The following is an 18,937-nucleotide window of genomic DNA, read 5'->3' as shown; positions in this document are numbered from 1 at the left end:
GCTGGTTGGCTCAGTGGTAGAGTGTCGGCCTGGCGTGCGGGGAACCCGGGTTCGATTCCCGGCCAGGGCACATAGGAGAAGCGCCCATTTGCTTCTCCACCCCCCCCCCCTTCCTCTCTGTCTCTCTCTTCCCCTCCCGCAGCCAAGGCTCCATTGGAGCAAAGATGGCCCGGGAGCTGGGGATGGCTCCTTGGCCTCTGCCCCAGGCACTAGAGTGGCTCTGGTCGCAGCAGAGCGACGCCCCAGAGGGGTAGAGCATCGCCCCCTGGTGAGCAGAGCATCGCCCCTGGTGGGGGTGTCGGGTGGATCCTGGTCGGGCGCATGCGGGAGTCTGTCTGACTGTCTCTCCCCGTTTCCAGCTTAAGAAAAATACCCCCCCCCAAAAAAACAAAAACAAACAAACAAACAAAAAAAACAAAAACAAAAAAAAACCATCAAAGCACTCATCATATTAATACTGAATACCCATCCAAAGATAATCCATAAAGTTAGCTGAAGACATAACCATCTTGTATTGGTGACTGTGGAAAGCAACTTCTAAGAAACAAAGGTGTCATTTTTGTGGAAGAAATGACCCAAACCATATGAAAGAATCCTATTAACAGAAAGGAGGGGACAAGCAGAAACAGTAGATATGACATTGGTTACCTGTCTTGGGATGGGGGTGTGGGTAGAAAAGGGAGAAAAGGAATACATTAGCTACTTCGAGGTGGGTGGACAACAAACTTGTATTACAGGAGATACTCTTATTCCTGAATTCTGGAATGTTCCTCAAGAAAGGCCTTCTCTGGCCTACAATAACAACCCCAATATCTGTTCGGCAACCAGACCTGGTAGGTGAAGAGACAGGGGTACATTCGCCCAGGGGCACCAGGCACTGCCAGCAGGAAAAGGGACTGGCCCCCGGGACCCCTTTAGAAAATGGTATTAAAACGGAAGGGGTGCTTAGACCGGGATGGGGGTGGGCTGGCAATAGGGGGTGGGGACGGAGAGTCTAGAAGGAAAACTCTAGTGGATTCGCCCTGCCCCTCTTCATGTGTTCCCACACCCAGGCTCAGCTCCTCATCTTTCGCCAAGCCCACTGCTCAGCCCCGCGCTGGCAGGGCAGTCCGCCTTTCCCCGCCCTATGGGCTAATCCCAGGCTCTGGTTTGTGTGGGGTGGGGACCAATCCTGCAGTGGGCGGCGCACAGAGCCCTGCTTTATTAAGCCCTGGACTTGTCCTGCAGGCGATAAGACGAAGCTTGGCCGCGGAGTCTTTGGTATCAGTAACCGAACCTCTGACACCCAGGCGAGCCCACCCGCTACCATGGGTCGCTACCGCATCCGCGTGGCCACCGGATCCTGGCTCTGGTCCGGATCTTTCAACCGCGTGCAGCTGTGGCTGGTCGGGGCGCGCGGGGAGGCGGAGCTGGAGCTGCAGCTGCGCCCAACGTCGGGCCAGGTGGACGGGGAAGGCGGGGACTCAGCCGGGTCCGGGGCTGGGCCAGCGGCGTGAGGGCGGGCGGGACTTGGAGGCTGGCACCAGAGACGGCGCTGCGGTGCCGACTGGGACTTCCAGGGAGAAGGGACGACTGCCCGGTGGGTGAGGGTCAGAGCCAGGCCCGAGCCGGGCTCAACCCCTTTGCCCCTCCTTTTGACCGTTACCTCCCCTCCTTTACCAAGTGACCTCAGGCCTGTGTCATTATGGAATCTGTGCTCCAAGGGGGTTAGGTTTTCTGAGAGCTCGAAGGCGGCGACGGCTCAGGTGATGGAGGGCGCAGGAGATGCTGCTCAGCCTTCAGTTCAGGACACTGCGCGCCTCGCCCCGCGCCCCTCGGCCCGGTCCTCCCGGTGCTGTGGGACCTCCTGGTGGTGTTGGGAGGAGGGAATGCTGGAGGCTTTGTCACCAGAGTCCACAGAAGACCCCCTCCCCCAGGGAACACGGCCTGTCCAGGGTCCCCGCTACCAAGTCTCAGCGGGTTCCGGTCCCCACAGGTGGAGGAGTTCGAGCACGACGTTCCGGACGACTTGGGGCCCCTGCAGTTCGTGAAGTTGCGCAAACACCACTCCCTGGTGGACGACGCGTGGTTCTGCGACCGCATCACCGTGCGGGGCCCCGGGGCCAGCGCGGATGAGGCCGCCTTCCCGTGCTACCGCTGGGTACAGGGCGAGGGCGTGCTGACCCTGCCCGAGGGCACCGGTGAGGGCCGCTCAGGGAAGTGGGCGCAGGGTCTCGGGACTCCTGGGGGTGGGGCGGGAGGCAGGGGACAGCACTGAGGAAGGGCCAAAGGGCTTGACAAAGTGGCTGCTCCGCAGGTGAAGGGTGGAGAAGACAGGAAGTGGGGGAGGTTACACGTAGAATTAAAAAGGCTGGAAGTGGGACTGGACCGGGTACTAAGTGATGTGTGGATCCCACCTCCCTAGAAGTGAGCACAGGGAATGGGGTTGCAGCAATGCTGGAAAGCAGACGAGCCAAAGTCAAGTGGAAAGATCTCTAGTGACTGGGAACAAGTTAGGTTAGGGCAGGGACAGGTGAGGCTAGCACATGGAATAGGGGGTGGTGGGCGTGACCCCCGAGAGGAGACAGGTAAGGGAAGCACATGGATATGACGTGCACTGCTGCTGTGGTAGGAAAAACACGGAAGAAACTGTGAGGGCAGGAAGCACCCTGAATGGGGCGGGGATGAATGAGGACTGCGAATACAGTATCTGTTGTCTTAGGAAGTAAGTATGAGAGACAATTGAGGTGCACGACACGTAAGACTGGAAACATGTAATCCATGTCTTTGAGACACAAGCAGGCATAAGTACAGATGAGGGCAGGATGAAGTCAGGCTACCAGCTATAAACGTGATGTGGAGGGTAGGTGAAATGAAGCTGGAATCAGATAGTGATGTGGAAACAGTGCTTTGAGTTTGGCACACATAGACTGTCTTATCTCAGTGAACAGGTGATGGTGGAGATACGGGACGTCAGAGGGGTAGTATACCTAATTTGAAATACGTTATTTTGGAGAACAGGTTAAGGCCTGGACACAAGAGGACCAGGATAAGGGAAGGTATCAAAGTAATATGGTATAGTGTAGGATAGGTGTGGACATTTCGGCTGATTAAGAAAGAAATTCATAGATAATGAAGAATAGGGATAGATCGGGAAATTTGAGTTAAGAGTACAAAAAGAAGACTTTCCTCTCAGGACAAATGTGAGATCTGAGATGGGTGAAATCAAGAAAAGGAGTGGGTGAAGATAAATGACTAGGGAATTAAGCAGGCAAGAAAGAGGCAGAAAAAAGGCAAAAGATTCTGATGCCATACAATTAGAAAAAAGGAGATTGGAAGAAGCCAGGGCATAGCATGCTATTGTACAAAGTATTGAGGTCAATTTCCTTAATGTCTCCACAGCCCGCCTGGCAGGAACCAATACCTTGGATGTGTTCCAGAAACATCGAGAAAAGGAACTGGAGGAAAGACAGCAAATCTACTGGTGACCACCCTATTTGAAGCCTCCAAATTGCACCCCCCCTTTTCTGACAACTTCTTCCATCACTGACTTCTACAACCTTCATTACCCTTTGTTCCCATCTCCTAGCTGGGCCACTTGGAAGGAAGGGTCACCCCTGTCAATAGCTGCAGGCAGTAAGGATGATCTCCCTCTAAATATGAGATTCCATGAGGCAAAGAGGCTGGACTATGAATGGACACTGAAGGCAGGGTGAGCAAATGGTCAGAATGGAGTGGGGCTGGTGAATCCAGAAATAGGGAGGATTTGGTAAATTGATAGGTTCATCCTTAATATCTTTTCTAGGATTATAGAGATTCCTTTCAAATATGTTTATACCCTCCTGAATTCCTGGAACAAACTGGAAGATTTTAATCAGATCTTCTGGGGACCGAAGACTGCCCTGGCTGGTCAGTGGTTTCCTCAGTTCTCCATAACACCTTGATGGCCCATTTAAGGTGCTATGGAGTATGAGCTGTGTGTCACACTCTCTAGTCCCCAAAGAAACCTCATGAATGAAAATATGTAGGCTGCATATGGAGTCATGACATGACTAAATCCCTGGGGTAAGGTCTGGAGGAAAGGGACATTGGATTGTGGTGAGTATCCTCTTCCTACCATCCACTCCAATCTCACAGAGAAGGTTCACCGGTGCTGGCAGGATGATGAGCTTTTCGGCTACCAGTTCCTCAATGGTGCCAACCCCATGCTGCTGAGACGCTCCACCTCTCTGCCCTCCCGGCTGGTCCTGCCCTCAGGGATGGAGGAGCTTCAGGCCCAGTTGGAGAAAGAACTCCAGGTACCTCCTCCCTCCCTACACTGTTCTCTCCTTGTCTGTGTGGGGAGACGTGGTGAAGAGCAGGGACCAAATGTGAGTCAGGGAAGGGAGGCTGTGCTAATCCACTGTCCCTGGGTGCAGAGTCCTCTGCTTATAAAGTATGTAGGGCAATGCACTGAGGCTGAATCTAGTCAGTAAAGTAGACCCTTAGGAGATGTCGGGGCAAGGAGCTTGGACAACCTAACTAGGGAAGAGCTTGGCATTCCTGTGGTACAGAATCAACTGGAATACACCCAATCCTAAATCTACCTCTGCCACAGACAAGTCACATGTCATTAGGGAAGAGTCCTTCCGTGGGGTCTTATCCCTCCCTGTAAGATGAGAGGACTTGAACTTGATGTGCTGGAGCTTCCTTCAGTTCTGCCACTGGGACTTTGGTACTGATGTAGGAAAATGGCAAGAAACTGTTCTGAATGTCTTTATATTTCTTCTTCTTTGCTTGGGCCCTGTGGAAGTATGTTTTCAACTGTAACCATGGATACATTCCTCGTCTCCTCAGAAGGGTTCCCTCTTTGAAGCTGACTTCATCCTACTGGATGGAATTCCAGCCAATGTGATCCGAGGAGAGAAGCAGTACCTGGCTGCCCCCCTCGTCATGTTGAAGATGGAACCCAGTGGGAAGCTGCTGCCCATGGTCATCCAGGTGAGGCGGCCTGGGCCTCCTCCTCCCAACACTGCTTTGTGTTCACCCCAACCTCTGCCAAAACACAAAGACCACTGGCTCTTGTCCCCCACCCCGGCTGCACTCAGTAAGAGCTGCCTGTCCTCATCTCCAATATCTTCTTCCTACCTTGCAGTCTGCTCATTACTTACCGGAAATGGCCTTTCTGAGAGTCATAGTGGTCTCTGTTGATTCCCATGCTAAGGCTACTCAATGTTTATCTGACCTTTGAATCTGTGGAAAACCCCTTCTTTCTTAGACATCTTTTCTCCCTTTGGTTTAATGTGTTTTCGTTCTTACTGTTTTCACCAACCAGTTGTTGAGAACTGACAGTTATCTCAGAAGTTTAGCTTCTTCCTATTCTACCATCCTGACCATGGTCAGGTTTCTCCCAAACCACTGTTACAGTCATACTGGACTCCCTCTTTCCAATTACTCCTGCTATGATCCCGACCATCTTGATACTCACATGCTCCCACAGGTATTGAGAGGCCAACGGAAGAATCCTCAGTCTTCCTACTAGATTATAATTCCCTGGGAGGATATAATCTTAGCCATTAGTTTCCCCAGAGTGTTAAGCATAGTGTCTAACATATGATGAGGTCAATGAATGCTTAATATCTCTTTATTCCAGATCCAGCCTCCCAACCCCAGCTCGCCCACCCCACCACTGTTCCTGCCCTCAGATCCTCCACTAGCCTGGCTTCTGGCAAAGATCTGGGTCCGAAGTTCAGATTTCCAACTACACGAGCTCCAGTATCACATTCTAAACACTCACTTTCTGGCTGAGGTCATCGCTGTGGCCACCATGAGGTGCCTCCCAGGGCTGCACCCTCTCTTCAAGGTACATCCTCTCCCCTCCGTGTCCCATCTTTCTCACATCTCTGAGAAAGGAAACAACCCAACCGCTATGCAGGATTTAAACAGCTTAAGCCATGTGGGTGGGAACATGTTAACAAAGCTTCTGATTGAGTGTCTATTTTATTGTAACAGAAATCTTGATAGTAATTTGTGAATGGAGAAGAGATGATTGTATCAGGACCTTGAGCCTTATGGCTTTATTTCTAATGTTTAAATTATTTTTATTTTAAGATAACTATAGATTTTCATGCAGTTTTAAGAGATAATACAGAGAGATCCCATCTATTGTATTAAGTCAAGTCACTTAGCATATATCCAGCACTTATTGTAAGGCTGCTCTGATATTCTCTAGCAATGAGTCTAATATAGAGTAGGAAATAACTTGATAGACAAAAGTATTATTTGCTTTCAAAGAGTTTATATTTAAATATGGAGACAAATGGTACACATAAAAAATAACCAGAGAAAAGTATCAGGAAATAGCGTTTGAAATCAAGAGACAAAACAAGAAACACTATATTTTATTTTATTTTTTATTTTTTTGATATTTGCAAACTATTTTTTAAAATAATTTTATTTAGACGGTTAATTTTAATGGGGTGACATTGGTTAACTAGAGCACATAGATTTAGAGAAAACATCTCCAGGTCATTTTGACATTTGATTATGTTGTATATCCATCACCCAAAGTCAAATCGTCCTCTGTCACCCTTCATTTGGTTTTCTGTATGCCCCGCCCCTACCACCACTCCCTCCTTCCCTCCCTCTCCCCCTGCTAACCACTGTACTCTTATCTATGTCCATGAGTCTCAATTGTTTGTCCTACCTATGTATGTAATCATACAGTTCTCAGTTTTTTCTGATTTACTTATTTCACTTATTATTATAATGTTATCAAGGTCAATCCACGTTGTCAGAAATGATCCTATGTCATTATTTCTTATGGCTGAGTAGTATTCAATAGTATATATGTACCACATCTTCTTTATCCAATCCTCTACTGAAGGGCTTTTTGGTTGTTTCCATGTCTTAGCCACCGTGAACAATGCTGTGATGAACATGGGGCTGCATGTGTTTTTACGGACCAATGATTTCGAGTTTTGGGGGTATATACCCAGTAGAGGGATTGCTGGTCATATGGTAGTTCTATTCTTAATTTTTTGTTTTTTTGTGTTTTTTGTTTTTGTTTTTGTTTTTTTTTGGGGGGGGTTGCATTTTTCCGAAGCTGGAAATGGGGAGGCAGTCAGACAGACTCCCACATGTGCCCGACCGGGATCCACCCGGCACACCCACCAGGGAGCGATGCTCTGCCCCTCTGGGGCGTCGCTCTGCCGCATCCAGAGCCATCCTAGCGCCTGAGGCAGAGGCCACAGAGCCATCCTCAGCGCCCGGGCCATCGTTGCTCCAATGGAGCATTTGCTGCGGGAGGGGAAGAGAGAGACAGAGAGGAAGGATAGGGGGAGGGGTGGAGAAGCAGATGGGCACTTCTCCTGTGTGCCCTGGCCGGGAATCGAACCTGGGACTCCTGCACGCCAGGCCGACGCTCTACCACTGAGCCAACCAGCCAGGGTCTCTATTCTTAATTTTTTGAGGAAAACCACCATACTTTCTTTCATAGTGGTTGTACTACTTTACATTCCCACCAACAGTGAATGAGGGTTCCTTTTTCTCCACAGCCTCTCCAGCACTTGTTACTACCCCTCTTGTTGATAATAGCTAATCTAACAGGTGTGAGGTGGTATCTCATTGTAGTTTTGATTTAGATCTCTCTAACAATTAGTGAAAATGAGCATCTTTTCATATATCTGTTGGCCATTTGTATTTCTTCTTGGGAGAAGTGTCTGTTCATGTCCTCTTCCCATTTTTTATTGGTTGTTTGCTTGTTTGTTTGTTGTTGAGTTTTGTGAGTTCTTTATATATTTTGGATATTAGCCCCTTGTCTGAGCTGTTGTTCAAAAATATCATCTCCCATTTAGTTGGCTGTCTGTTTGTTTTGTTGACAGTTTCTTTTGCTGTGCAAAAGCTTCTTAGTCTGATGTAGTCCCATTCATTTATCTTTGCCTTCACTTCCCTTGTCTTTGGAGTCAAATTCATGACATAAAAAACACTATATTTTAGTTGGAGGGTGTTCCACCACAACTTAGGACACATGAAGTAGAGGATAGAAGGGATAAAAGAACAGCCCAAGAGGTTACTTAACCTGTACTGTCAGAGGTGCATTACATGGTGGTTCAATAAGTGGGAAGGAAAATGCAGTCACTTTGTGATGAAAGGAAATAGTAGTTGCAGCATAACTGGGTGCAAGATGGGAGAGGAAACTCAGAGGTCTGAGCTGCAGCAACACCCAGGAGCTGACCTGGTAGATACTGCTGTACTGATCCAGAATGTTGTCATTCAACCAAATGGAGAGCCTGCAATCTATTGCTAGCCAGAAGGCAGAAAAATAGCCTTGACCTTGCTTTAAAAATGTTTTAAAAATCTTGATGACACCGCCTGACCAGGCGGTGGCACAGTGGATAGAGCGTCAAACTGGGATGTTGAGGACCTAGGTTCGAGACCTCGAGGTTACCAGCTAGATTGCAGGCTCATCTGGCTTGAGCAAGGCTAACCAGCTTAAGCCCAGGGTTGCTGGCTCGAGGAAGGGATCACTCCATCTGCTGTAGCCCCTTGGTCAAGGCACATATGATAAATCAATCAATGAACAACTAAAGAACGAACTGCAATGGAAGAATTGATGTTTCTTATCTCCCTCCCTTTCTGTCTGTCTGTCCCTATCTGTCCCTCTCTCTGACTCTCTCTCTCTGTCTCTGCTACAAAAAAAAGTAAAAAATACATAAATAAAATTCTTGATGACACTTTGTATATAAAAGCAGGAGCAAAAATAATGCATGTTTATGAGCAATTTTCAGAACAATAAAATCAGAAGAAGCCAATGTGAGGTCAAAGATGAGATGTTCAGTTTTAGGTACATGGAGTTTGAAGTGGAGCCAAATATGTGAGCACACGCTAGGTAGAATATCAGAATTGTGTTTCTTCCTGGAGTCCTCACTTTCTTCCCCAAACCTGTCCATTGGTAGCAGTGACCCCTTTGGATTCTGGGATAACATAGACAAGGTAGACATTAGTATTGTAGAATTCATTGATCTTGGATTTGATTGATTTTATGATGTATTTGCATCGCCATCTTCTGTGTAGCTTAGTGGCTAAACCCTCTTCTACACTACAAAATCCCCTTGACATCCTCTCTGCACCTGTCTGCCTCAGCATAACCACTTCATCCCATGGCAGACAGATGAGTTGTTATCAGGCCACCAGGAGGGCTAAGCCTGCCCATTTCATAAAGGTTACCCACCCGTGTAGGCCCTGCATTTGGACTGCTGGGGTCTGAATCCCAACTCCTCCCCTCCGTACTTTCCAGATGTGGGATCACTGTCCCCATCTCTAAATGTGGATCATAGGAGCTCCACTGTAGAGTTGATGAGAGACAACAGAGCAGCATGACGCAGGCTAGATGCTACAAAAAATATAGTTCTTGCTATTATTATTATCATTAGTTCTTTATTTTCTGGTACCTTCTCTCCTCATGTGGATGTTGGGCTGTGAAACTCAGCACCCTTGACAATCTTTCTGGAGTTTCAGACCAATGCGAGTTGTTTGATATGTTGGCACCAGTGATAGCAGTTGTGTCTTTCCCTCCATGCGGTATCACCAGCTCATATAAATACCAATATTTCATGACTCCTCCTCCTCAGGAACAGACAAAATTGTCTAGGACAAAAGGAAAGGCATATGAGGATGCGATGGCCTTTCTTAACGGCCAAGGGAAAGCAGGAGAGAGGGGGCCTAACCGACAGTGACCCGCTGGTGGCAAGAGGAGATTTAACAACAACCCCTCTGCTGGTAAAGAAGATAGATGAATATGGTTCCTCTAATTCTGACTGCAAGTACCCTCCCCACCCCCCAGACCCCAAATTTATAAAATGCTTAGCATAAACAAACTAGAGATTGGAGAAGCAGCTTTGAAAAATTACTAGAAATGTTAGTTTAAACTGTAAGGATGTGCATGATAGAAATGTTATTTTGGTCGTAACCGGTTTGCTCAGTGGGTAGAGTGTCATGTCAGCTTTGTGTGTGGACATCGAGGGTTGGGTCCCCAGACAGCGCACACATGAGATGTGACCATCTACTTCTCTTTTCCTCTCTTGCCTTCTTTTCTCTTTTTCCCTCTCACAGTCAGTGACTCTGTTGGTCCAAGTGTAGGCCTCAGGCACTGAGGATAGTTCACCTGATTGGAGCATTGGGCTCAGGGGTTGTGTGGTGAATACCAGTCAGGGTGCATGCAGGAGTCTGTCTCTCTATCTCCCCTCCTCTCACTTAAAAAAAGAAATGTAAGGATGTGCATGATAGAAAAGTTATTTTAAAAATCAAAAGTTAAGGCCCTGGCCGGTTGGCTCAGTGGTAGAGCGTCGGCCTGGCGTACAGAAGTCCTGGGTTCGATTCCTGGCCAAGGCACACAGGAGAGGCGCCCATCTGCTTCTCCACCCCTCTCCCTCTCCTTCCTCTCTGTCTCTCTCTTCCCCTCCCGCAGCCGAGGCTCCATTGGAGCAAAGATGGCCCGGGCGCTGGAGATGGCTCCTTGGCCTCTGCCCCAGGTGCTGGAGTGGCTCTGGTCACGACAGAGCGACGGCCCGGAGGGGCAGAGCATCGCCCCCTGGTGGGCGTGCCAGGTGGATCCCAGCCGGGCGCATGCGGGAGTCTGTCTGACTGTCTCTCCCTGTTTCCAGCTTCAGAGAAATAAAAAATAAAAAAATAAAAAAAAAAAAAGTTAAAGAGCTGATTCTCATAGGACACCTATATTCAAGGTCTGAATAATAATGGTAATGATAACAGCTACTATTAAGGATGTCTGTGTGCTAGGTAGTGGACGAACTACATATTATACACATAAGCATCACTACAGCGCCTGTGATAAAAGACCCTATTGTCATTCCCTGTAAACAGATAAAGAGGTGGACCCTTAAAGGGTTTATTATCTTAGTCAGGTATCAAATTAAGTGGCAAAGTGTAGATTAAATCCTAGTTAATCAGACTCCAAAGCTCAACTCCAGGACAATAGGAGAACATGATACTGGGTGACCAGGGAAGCAGAAGGAGAGCAGCCTGCAAGGGCACTGCCAGGAGAGAAGGCCACCATGCTGAGTGCCACACACTACATGGAAGGACCCAACCATGTCCTCCATAAACCACCCCCTCCCATCTTCTCCATCCAGCTCCTGATCCCACACACCCGCTACACCATGGAGATCAATGCCCGGGCACGGTCCAGCCTCATCTCAGATGGAGGGATATTTGATAAGGTAGGAGGTAATGGAGTGTGGGGCCACCTCATTATCCAACTCTCTATGACCTCCTGTCATTGTAATGATTCCAGACCACCCTATGTGAATACCCTGACTCTTAAACCCAGAAGTATATCCCTTTATATTTGTGTCTTTAAATGTGAGAGCCCCACAACTGAACATTTTGTATACTATGCTCTGTCCTTTTCCTCAAGGCCTCTCATCTGTTTTGTCCCAGGCAGTGAGCACAGGTGGCAGGGGCCATGTTCAGTTGATCCGTCGTGCCATGGCTTAGCTGACCTACCGCTCACTCTGTCCTCCTGATGATCTGGCTGACCGGGGCCTGCTGGGAATCCCAAGTGCCCTCTATGCCCACGATGCTTTACGGCTCTGGGAGATCATTTCCCGGTGGGTGAGAGTGGGAGCTGAGAATGAAGGGCATTGGGGAGAGGGAGAACAGGGCTTTGGCCTAAGGTCAGCATGGGGCAAAGGGAACGTGAAACAAGAAGGTCCAGACAGGAGGAGCAGGACTCGATCCTGGGAGCGATGAGGGAGAGTAAGGAGACTGAGGGTAGGATCTGAAGATGGGGAGACTGAAATAGTCAGTGTATGCAGCCAAAGTGTGTGGGTGGGAAAAACATGGGTCTGGTGGAATCAGGGATTTTCTTATGAAGAGGATTATCAATCATGTACAGAATTCTTAAAAGTAACAACCCACATTTCCTTCCTTAGTAAGCTAGTGTTTAGAAAGAACTTGGGCAATGTCCCATAAGGCAAGTCTTGAAGGATCTATACTGAGACACAGCGAGAGGCAGCTGGGCAGAGGGCACAGAAAAGGAGTAGTGCTCAGAGGCCACAGCCTGCTGCTCTCCAGGAGCTCAGCTCCCTCCTCTGGGCAGGTACGTGGAAGGGATCGTCCACCTCTTCTACCCCGGGGATGATGTCGTGAGAGGGGACCCTGAGCTGCAGGCTTGGTGTCGAGAGATCACTGAGGTGGGGCTGTGCCAGGCCCAGGACCGAGGTGAGATCCCTCCCCAGAGAAGGGAGCTCCTCAGACACTCTGTCCAGAGCCCCTTCTCAGCCTTGAGTTCTGGGGACGTGACCCTAGCCCCTAACCCTCATCACCCCTTCTTCCTCCACCTATAAAGCCTGTGGGTCCCTTTCCCACCTCCTAAGACTCAGAACAATTCTAGAAACACAAGGATTATCTTCAGAGACCCCCATACCTTTTCACAGATGCCCCTGAACTGCCATGGGGCTCAGTAAGGCCAGAACCAGAGCCAGTGAGGAATCTGCCCAGGCCCTGCCAGGCTCTCTCCTAATGGTCATCTATTCCCTTACCTAAAAATATAAGTGAGGATATTATTCCCAATAAAGCCCATGACAGCCACCCTAATTTTCTTCTCTTTTCCTTCTTCCTGCTACTGTCTAGCACACAGAGAGGACACGGACATATGACCCACTTGCCATAGTACAAGGTCATTTCTAATTATAGTCTCTATACTGTATATGTTTTGACTTAAACCCAAACTCAGCATTACGATTCTTGGGACTCAAGTTTCTTAGGCAAAAGTGCGCTCCTATAGTTCTCCTGCCCCATTTTTCAGCCATTAGAAAGACAAAGCCTTTCTTGAGCTCTTACTAGGTTCATATTCCTCTCTCTAGTGCACATAGGCCAACCGGGACTGTTTTGAATCGTCCCATAACTCTTTCCCTCTTTACACTCCACACCAATACCTTGAATCCCTCTGTGTGATAACGACAAGCCATAGCTAAGAGCTATTACTTAAACCAGGCCCTGGGGATGTACACATCAGTAAGCCACGCCCATACCATGAAGTGGAGTCTTACCTGCAAGTATCTGAGGCCATACCTTCCCCATCCACCCAACAGCACCTCATCAGCTCTCCTCTTGCTTGCTTCTTCCCCAGAAATAGCCGCATTAGAGCACTTGTAATACTTCCTGGAATATAAACTTTAACCTCTTGAATCCGTACTGTTCTCCCTCGGCTTTCATGGTGCCCTGTGTGCCGTCACTCTCTCAGCACCTTTGTTAAAGGCAGTGGGTAAAGGTTTTCTCTTCCCAGACCTACGCCTTGAATAAGCCATGTAATCTTTCAGACTTTTAATGTTTTCTCTAATGCAAATATATTACTTGTCCTAAATGAAATAATGAATGTGACAGAGATAATACATGTGTAAGGCACCTGACCAGGCGGTGGCGCAGTGGATAGAACATTGGACTGGGATACAAAGGACCCAGATTCAAAACCCTATGGTCAATGGCTTGAGCATGAGGTCTCTGGCTTGAGCCCCATGGTTGCTAGCTGGAACCAAAGGTCACTGGCTTGAGTAAGGGGTCACTCGTTCTGCTCTACTCCCTGGTCAAGACACATATGAGAAAGCAATCAATGAACAACTAAGGTGCTTCAACGAAGAATTGATGCTTCTCATCTCTTTTCTTCCTTTCTGTCTCTCCCTGTCCGTCACTCTCTCTGTCTCTGTCACACAAAAAACATGTGTAAGGCAATCAATGTAAAATGATTGTGGTCATATGCCTCACTCCAAGAAATTACTTCACCAATGTGATCAGCGAGTATAATAGATGGCAGGTCATTAACTCCCTGAGCAGGACCTCAGTTGTAAATTGAGTGGAAAGGGAGGGGTGAGTTGAAGCCTTTCAGCATCAACATGAGACTATGACTTCTCTTTTTTCTGTATTATAACCCAGATATCTAAAACTATTTTCCGGGAATAATTAGGATATTCTTAATTATGTTTCAGGAGAGTGGGAATTTCATTATAATAAACCTAGAGAAAAGTTGTTATAAATCATAGCTATAAACTTGAATTTTTAGTAAGGTGACATGCTTGTATAATTAGCACAAAGAACATTATCAGCTCTCCAGAAAACTCCTTGTATTCTATTCCAGTTCTTGCCCATCCAAAAAGAACCACTTCATACTACATAGGTTAGTTCTACCTGTTTGCACTTTACATAAATGAAAGTACAAACAGAGGTTTGAAATTTACCCATGCCGTTGTTACATAAAGCATGTAGTTCATTTTTCTCATTTTATACTACTCTATTTCATGAATATGACACAGGCCTTTTTTCCCTTTCTCTTTTTGGTGGGTGTTTGGGCTATTTCCATTTTGAGGCTATTAATGTCACTGCTGCTGTGAACATTGTTGTGTGTGCATTTGTGTTGGGTATGCAGCCAGAAGCGAAACTGATGGATCGTAGGATATGTGCATGTTCAGTTTTAGTAGGTTCTGATAGTTTTCCAAAGTGGTTGTATAAATTGCACTCCTGCCATAGAGTATGAGTTATAGTTGCTCTATATCTTCTCAAATATTTGGAAAAAATACTTTAGTCATGTTGGTGAAGATGTTGTGTTATCACATTATGAGTTTAAGTTGTTTCTCCCAATGATCAGTAGAGCTGAGTAATTTCTCTCAGGTTTAGAAGCCATACGGATATCCTCCTTTAGGAAAAGCCTGTTACTCTTTTGCCTATTTTCCTTTTTGGTTATCTACCTTTGTCCTGTGCCTTTAAACCACGTTTTGAAAACTGGGTATTGACCAACCAGCCTGTCAGACCTCCCCACTCTCCACCTTGTAACCATAGCTACAGGGTACTGAGGGGCTTTACATGCATCATCGTCTTTATAAGGTAGCTATTATTATCTTTATTTTCAGAGAAAAACAGAAGCTCAGAGAGGCTAAGCCATTGGTCCAAGGTAATGCAGTTAGTCACCAGCAGAGCCAGTACTAAATTATCAACTACTCTTCCTTGACTTTTCAGATCTCCTTTCCCTGCCGTTCTTATATTCTTTTTTTCTCCTTCTTTTTAAGTGAAAGGAGGGGAGATAGAGAGACAGACTCTCGCATGCACCCTGACTGGGATCCACCTGGCAACCCCCATCTGGGTCTCATGCTTTACTCATCTGGGGCCATGCTCGCTACTGAGCTATTTTTAGAACCTGAAGTGGAGGCTCCACCAAGACATCCTCAGTGCCTGGGGCTGATCTACTCAAACCAATCAAGCCATGGCTGCGGGAGGTGAAGAGAGAGAAAGAAAGAGAGGGTAGGAGATGGGGAAAGGGTGGAGAAGCAGATGGTCACTTCTTCTGTGTGCCCTGACTGGGAATCTAACCCAGGACCCCAGGACCTCCACACTCCAAGCCATAGCTCTACCACTGAGCCAAAAGGCCAGGGCCCTAATATTCTTATTACTATCTAACATACTGTGTGTAATTTTACTTGTTCTGTTTATTATCATTCTTACAACAGCCTGTATTCCCAACCAGCATATTGCCAATGCCTATATAGTGTCTGGTAAATAGTAATTCAATACTTTTTGAAAAAGTGAATGCATTAACACTAATTCTAATACATGGACATGTTAAGACATCAGCATTTATTTCCTTATCTCCTTTGTAACTATGGTGTCTAAACTTTGCTCATTTTTTTAGGTTTCCCTGTATCCTTCCAGTCTCGGGCTCAGCTCTGCCATTTCCTTACCATGTGTATCTTCACATGCTCTGCCCAGCACGGGGCCGTCAATCAGGGCCAGGTACGGACAGTTGAAAGCCTGGTCTCTGAGAGAAAGTGTCTGGGCTAGCAGACACTTCCGGGAGAGAGTTGGGGACTAGGGTCCTGAATCAGAGTTTCTGAGTGACTCCAGATTTTTCCTCCTTTAGTTTGACTGGTATGCCAGGGTCCCCAATACTCCATTTTCAATGCGGATGCCCCCACCCACCACCAAGGAAGATGTCACAATGGCCACAATGATGGGCTCACTACCCGATGTCCAGCAGAGCTGTATTCAAATGGCCATCACATGGCTCCTGAGTCGGCCGCATGCAGATATGGTGAGAGGGGACCCCTGGAACACTGTGGGGGCTGATGACTGACAAGGAGACATTAGGGTGAGGGACTGGAGTTTGGGTCCCTGTTTCTTGGAATAGAAGATGATTGATCTTTTCTTTCTGCTTCAGGTACCCCTGGGGCATCACAAAGAAGAATATTTCTCAGGTCCTGAGCCCAAGGCTGTTTTAAGACAATTTCAAATGGATCTGGACAAGCTGGAAAGGGAAATCGTGGCCCGAAATGAGCAGCTAGACCTTCCCTATGAATACCTGAAGCCCAGCCGCATAGAGAACAGTATCACTAGCTGAGCCCATATCGTTCACCCTTCAGATACTTTAGGCCAACACCATAGTTGGTATTTTCCCCCTGGTATTTACATTTTCCTCAGTCTGACTTGCTATGGTTCTATTTTCTCCTCTTGACTTCCCTACCTAAACCTCTCACTAGCATGAGGCATTGTCCTTATTCCTTCTTCCCTAATAGAATGATCTTTAACTTGAAATTAACTCCCTTAGAGAAATCAATTATCTAGTCATGTAACATTTTCTTTCCCCTAGAAATTTTGCCTTCTCCATTTATTACAAAATCATTATATAATGACATCTTATTATCATTGATGTGGTTTAAAATTTTTAAATAGTGAATCTGGTCTTTTTAATATAGTGGCAGATAGAAGTCAATTCTATTTTTTTTCTAGTTGGATAATCAGTTGTCAATGCACTGTTCATTGAAAAGCCCATTCTCCCTAGTAATCTATAATACTGACATGTGAAGTTGGCATCTATGAATGAGACTAGTTCTTAGCTGTCCAGTAGTTATACCTCACTGACATAACTATACAGCTTATCATGGATGACACATTCATCAAATTTTTTCTTTAGAGTTGCTTTGGCTTTTCTTGGGCTCCTGTCCTATCATATAAACATTAAGATCAGCCTGACCTGTGGTGGCATGGTGGATCAAGCGTTGAACTGGAACACTAAAGTCACTGGTTTGAAACTGCCGGCTTGCCCAGGCAAGGCACATGCGAGAAGCAACTGCTATGAGTAGATGTTTCTAGCTTCTACCCCACTTTCTCTCTGCTCTCTCTGTTTCCTCTCTCTAAAAATCAACAAATAAAAATAAATTCCATAAATAAAGCCTCTAATTTTTATTTGAATTACTTTGCATCTACATGCATTTTTAAATCTTGTCAACTTTACATTTTTGAAAGATATACACTGGGTTATGCATTGTAAACCCAATTTGCTTATTTTGTTTACATATTTTACATCTGTGTTCATGAATAAGATTGGCCTATAATTATCTCTTGACCTATCCTTGTTATTTTTTGTTAAGAAGACTATAATTTCCCCAAACAGTAAATTGGGCAGTGTTCCTCATTCTGTGTTATTTGGGGAATATTTTTTGTAAGGTTGGAATTATTATCTTTAATTTTTATTTTTTTGTATTTTTCTTACGTGAAAGTGGGAGGCAGAGAGATAGACTCCTGCATGCGCCCATCTAGGATTAACCTGGCAAGCCCACTAGGGGGCAATGCTCTGTCCATCTGGGGTGTTGCTTCATTGCAACTGGAGCCATTTTAGTGCCTGAGGTGGAGGCAATGGAGTCATGCTCAGCACCCGGGGCCAACTTGCTTCAGTGGAATCATGGCTGTGGGAGGGGAAGAGAGAGATAGAAGGGTGGAGAAGCAGATGGTTGCTTCTCCTGTATGCCCTGAATATAAATTGAACCTAGGACATCCACACCCTGAGCTGATGCTCTACACTACTGACCCAACTGGCCAGGGTGGAATTATATTTTCCTAGAGTGTTTTATAGAATTTTACCTGTTGAAACTATCTAGGTCTGGTGGTTTTTCATGAAAATATTTAAAAATGCATAGTAACATTCCTTAGTAGTTACAGGAAAATTCAAGTTTTTTATTATTCAGTCAGATTTAGCATTTCTAGGATTTAAAAATATTTCATCAAATTTTTTATCATTTACTTCTCTCAATATTCTTTATTTTCAAGTGAGAGGAAGGGAGATTGAGAGACAGACTCCCCATGTACCCCGACAGGGATCCACCAGGCAATCTCCGTCTGGGGCTGATGCTGAGACCAACTGAGCTCTCCTCAGTGCCCAGGACTGACACCTGAACCAATCGAGCAACTGGTTGCAAGAGGGGAAGAGAGAGAAAACGGGGAGAGGGAAGGGAAGAGAAGCAGATGGTCACTTCCCATGTGTGCCCTGACTGAGGATCGAAACAGGATGTCCACACGTGAGGCTGATGCTCTGTCCACGGAGAAAACTGGCCAGGGCCTCAATATTCTTTTATTATCTGCAGCAGCTGTTATTATGGTTCTTTTTCACAGCTTATATAGCTGTTTGTAAATTTCTTTTTTTAAAAACATTTTACAAATTGAGTTTTGAGAGAAACAGGAAGGGAGAAAGAGGGTACACAGGAGAAGCAACCATCTGCTTCTCCACCCTTCTGTCTCTCCCACAGCCGTGGTTCCTCTGAAGCAAGTTGGCCCTGGGTGCAGAGGGAGAAAGATGGAGGAGACAGTGAGAAGCACCAAGTCATAGTTACTTCACTTTAGTTATTTATTAATGCTTCTCAAGTGGGCCTTGACAGAGGGGCTCAAGCCAAGTCAGTGACCCCTTGCCTAAGCCAATGACCTTGGGTTCAAGCCAGCAACCTTGGGATTATGTAGATGAGCCTGTGCGTTCCAGGTCAATGCTGCACTGCACCAACACTAACTAGTCAGGTGTAAATTTATGTTTCTGGATCAATCTTGCCAGCAGTTGATCAGTTATACTGATACACGGAAAGAATCAATTTTTGCCTTTTTTGTTCTTTTCAACTCTGTCTTTGTTTTCTAATGTGTTATTTTATGCATC

General features: G+C 46.4%; 1 pseudogene; it reads left to right on the top strand.

Annotated features, from left to right (window-relative positions):
- Positions 1 to 658: 658 nt before the first annotated feature.
- LOC136322641 (polyunsaturated fatty acid lipoxygenase ALOX12-like) lies at positions 659 to 16,603 on the top strand (annotated as a pseudogene).
- The last annotated feature ends 2,334 nt before the right edge of the window (positions 16,604 to 18,937 follow it).

This window comes from Saccopteryx bilineata, chromosome 2, assembly GCF_036850765.1.
Source record: "Saccopteryx bilineata isolate mSacBil1 chromosome 2, mSacBil1_pri_phased_curated, whole genome shotgun sequence".
NCBI lineage: Eukaryota > Metazoa > Chordata > Mammalia > Chiroptera > Emballonuridae > Saccopteryx > Saccopteryx bilineata.
Note: the sequence above shows the minus strand (reverse complement) of the source record. Positions and strands in the feature narration are given on the sequence as shown.